The 4,116-nt window shown below is 42.3% G+C and overlaps 1 pseudogene across 1 annotated transcript; it reads right to left on the bottom strand.

Annotated features, from left to right (window-relative positions):
* Positions 1 to 1,014: 1,014 nt before the first annotated feature.
* Positions 1,015 to 2,116, bottom strand: LOC310889625 (olfactory receptor 51Q1-like; annotated as a pseudogene). The gene has a single exon. The product of its transcript is annotated as an olfactory receptor 51Q1-like (transcript).
* Between the last annotated feature and the right edge of the window lie 2,000 nt (positions 2,117 to 4,116).

Here is a 4,116-nt window from a genome sequence, read left to right as displayed (position 1 = left end):
TGATTTAAGAGTATTTGTGGTGTACCATTAAAGCAAGCCATTTAGCAGCCACTCTGTTAGGAAGTGTTGGGTAGATGCTGACGGGGTGGTACCGGGCTGCCCTGAGCCATTCACCAGGCTTTTCTCCATTAGCTGGGGAAAGCTGCCTGTCTCCCCAAGGCTGCCTGAGCACAGGAACAGCTTTGATTCTTGTGGAATGTTTTTTGGTTTTTGGTTCTTCTCCAGATACAGGGATCAAGTGCAGGGTTGTCCAGTGGTTACCATGGACAGCCCCAAAGACATCACTTGCATGTGTTTTTCTCTCTTTTAGTATTTTTGACCCTCCTTTTCATGACCTTTGACTCTATCTTTCTCCACTCCAGTCTTCTCTCAGATAACCTGTCTCTAATTACTTTTTTCTCTATTGGCTTCAGTTCTGCTACATCGCTACCCAAATTTGATATTTCTGATAACATTATGTAAGTCATCCTGACCTTATATGGTATTACTGATGCGGTTACCTAGGAGCTGCTTGGCAGGTAAGACTATACTCCCCAAGGTAGACTTGAGCATCCATGAAAGAAGAGTGGGCAAATATTCATCCAAGGCTGTTGCTGTCACCTACATTTAGGTAGGGTACAGAAGCATTTAAGACTTGTGCTTTGCTTGGTTCCCAAAGGCTCCATAAATGGTACATAGGTTTAATCAGATGTTGAATTATTTCCTAGACTGGGGTTTAATTCTTGATTACAATACTCATTGGAAACACTTGAGTAAGTTATGTTACCACCTCAGTGGCCAAGAGAAAAAAAATCTTTCATATTTATGTATTTCTAGAACATGAGCTTCTTCAGTGTGCAGTGGAAATACAACACACCATGGAGTAGAGAGAATTATATGATAAATCACAGAATAAAAGATCATGGACTATGTTTTAAAGTTACATAGCTGATGAATTCAATACGATTATTAATTGTTTCTGTCTTCACCTGGAAGTATACTGTCAATTGGTAAAAATGGACTATACAGCATAATTACTTCATCCCACTAGTTTATGGGGAGCAGTTAGTGAAGGCAATTTATGTGCTGTGATAGAGAAGCTCTTTCTTGACATGAAGACCTTGATGAACCCCCTGTGTATCTATTTAGTTTTTATGCTGTAGATGACGGGGATTAGTGAAGGGGGGACCAGAAGGTAGATATCGGCCAGGAGGACATGAACAAGAGGAGAAGCGTGTTTGCCAAAACGGTGAACCATGGGGATGTACAGGATCAGAACAGCCAGGATATGGGACAATCAGTTGTTCAAAGCCTTGAGATGATCCCTCTGGGATGCGATGCTCAAAATTGTCTTACAAATCATAATATATGATGAAACAATAAGCAATGGATCTAGTACAATTTTGAGGATTACCTCGGCTAACCTATACATGCGATTGAATGTGATGTCTGCACACACCAACCTGATCAGGTCCTGATGCAGACAGTAGGCGTGGGAGCGCACATGGGACTGGCAGAAGAACAACCTTCTCAACAAGAAGATTGATGACAGCACTCCTAACAGACATCTGCAGAGGGCAGCCAGCCCAATCCTGCCGATCCTGGCAATGGTGAGGATTGAGGAGTATCTCAATGGGTAGCAGATGCCCACACAGTGATCAAAGGCTATGGCCAGGGGCACTGAGGACTCTAAGAATGAGAAGGAATGAATGAAGTAACCCTGAACAAAGCAGGAGTCCAAAGTGGTTTTCCTGTAGTTGACACAGAAAATACTTGTGACAGCTGGCATTGTAGACAGAGACAAACCCAAATCAGAGATGACCAGCATGGCCAGGAAACAGTACATGGGCTTGTGGAGGCTCGGATCAATCATGATGACAGAGGATTGTGCAGTTCCCCACAGAGGGTGCAATGTAAAGGCAAGTGAAGAGGATGGAGAACCAGACATGAGCAGCCTCCAGAAGTGGGATGTCTGTCAGGATAAATGCAGAACGGCAGGTGTTGGAGCTGTTGAATGACCACATGATGGATCTGGAGGCATCTGCATTGAAATAAGAAACCCTCAAAAGATATGGGTATCATAGAACGATAGAATGGTTTGGTTTGGAAGGGACCTTAAAGACCATCTAATTCCAGCCTCCCCACCACCTACCACTAGACCACCTGGCTCAGGGTGTACTGCCCACTGACCAGAAAACACACATACATGTAGTTATACATGCAAATGATGTAATTTCATAAATTACCCAGGTTCATAGCAGTGGTTAATAAATGTACTGCTGATTATTTTTCCCTTTTCTTTTATGGCTATGGAATAAAATATCAATAAAAGAGAGATAAATTTACACCAAAGCATCAAGCAATTTGGAAATTTATCACCCATCTCAATATGTTAGAAGTTCCCAACATTATTTTTATTTTTTACTTTTTATTTTTTTAACTATGGCTGATTTAAAGTCATAAATATTGAATAAATCACACCTGTCCGTCCAACAGTGAGCTAGACTTTCCTACCTGCTGTAATTCAGATTTTGTCTTGGGAGGTGAATTACAGTACCCAGGATATTTGATTTTTTTTTTTTCCCCACTGGAAATATGACTAGTTATCCAACAAAACTTGTAATTGTTCATCTAATAAATAAGGAATGAATAATGACTTGAGAAAATTTAAAATACAAATTCAATACAAATTTTACCTGAGGTATCAGCCCAGAAAAGGAGCTTTCAAAGAAAGCGATGAGCAGGAATAAATCTTATGCCAGTGCAGAGTACCCCAGATTATGAACATGGGAATAGCCTGGACAGGGCAGCTGGTGCTTGTGTGCAAGACAGGGAACCAGAGGTGCAATGTTTGCTGCTGAATGTCTTCTGAACAGAAACCCTTGAGTCCCTGCGTAAAAAGTCGCTATTGCAAATGAGAGATCTTTCTAGGGACTTTGAGGCCCTGAAACTTGAGGAATAGCACTGACACAGAACAAACCTTGCACAGCTACATAGAAAAAAAGAAAAAAAGAGAGAGTGTTTTTTCTTATTCTCTGTTGAAACAAATCTTTCACTGAAGGAATTATTTAGTTTAGAATGCGTGATGGGTAAAAGAAAAGCTGAATTAACCTAAAAATTGTCCATCAGTCTGTGCGTGGTTGACAGAGATGACTCTTCAATATAACCCACAAGCACAACATGACCTGGTAACTGGAAACTGAAGTTACACGGAAATTGGACTGAAATGAGATAATGCTAGTTAGCAAAATCTGAAAATAAAAAGGGACACTGATGAATCCTTCATCTTTTGGAATTGTAAAGCTAGGAACAGAAATTCTTCTGAGATGCATGCTTAGTCTGAAGCCCACATGATGGGCTTGATGAGTAAATTTGATATGAAATTCTTCTGTGAGGTGATGCAGTATGACAGAGTAAAACACCACAGTGAACCTTTCTGATCTAACATTTTCTAACTCTTCTGTAACTACGGGAAAAAGCCCACCTGAATTAACATATTAATTAGAACAAAGAGAAGAGATTAAACACTATTTCCTTACTTTACCCTTGAGTACCATGCAGCTACACCTCTAAGCATCACAGCCAGGCTCTGTAAGTGCCATTTGAGCAGATGTGAAACCTCATGGCAATGTTCCTGCCCTTCATATTTCAGAAACTCACACAGGTCTGCTGCCGAGGCTCAGTTTTGACAGCAGCGAGGAAGCCCAAGCCATGCTCAGCCTACAAAGAGCTGCTTATGAGGTCTCTGAACTGCCCCCAGGGACCTCAAATGAAAGTACTCGGGGTAACAGACAGAAACAACAGGGAATCAGAGCCAAACCTGCCTTCAGTTCCGGCTGAATCAAATTCAGCCTGGCAGCAATGTCCACAAGGATTAGGGATCAAGTGCCCCCTGTGCAAGGAGCTATGCAGACTCTCGTCAGAAACCTCCTTCTCTGGGTTGTTTTCTTGCAACCCAAGGCAGTGTTGGGTGCAAATAAGCCCCCGAGCCCTGGCTTCGCCTGTGCATGGATGAAAAGATTGCTGCTGTCTGCTGGTTGATGCCAAGTAGCAGGTCCAGGGCCTGCTACAACCATTGTGCAATCTGGGGTGGGCAGAGCCAGGACCAGTCCCACCGGCTCCTGGATTTCCATGGCA

This window comes from Anser anser (assembly GCF_964211835.1).
Source record: "Anser anser genome assembly, chromosome: 1".
Taxonomy (NCBI): domain Eukaryota; kingdom Metazoa; phylum Chordata; class Aves; order Anseriformes; family Anatidae; genus Anser; species Anser anser.
The sequence above is the reverse complement of the archived record's forward strand: the minus strand, read 5'-3'. Positions and strand labels throughout refer to the sequence as shown.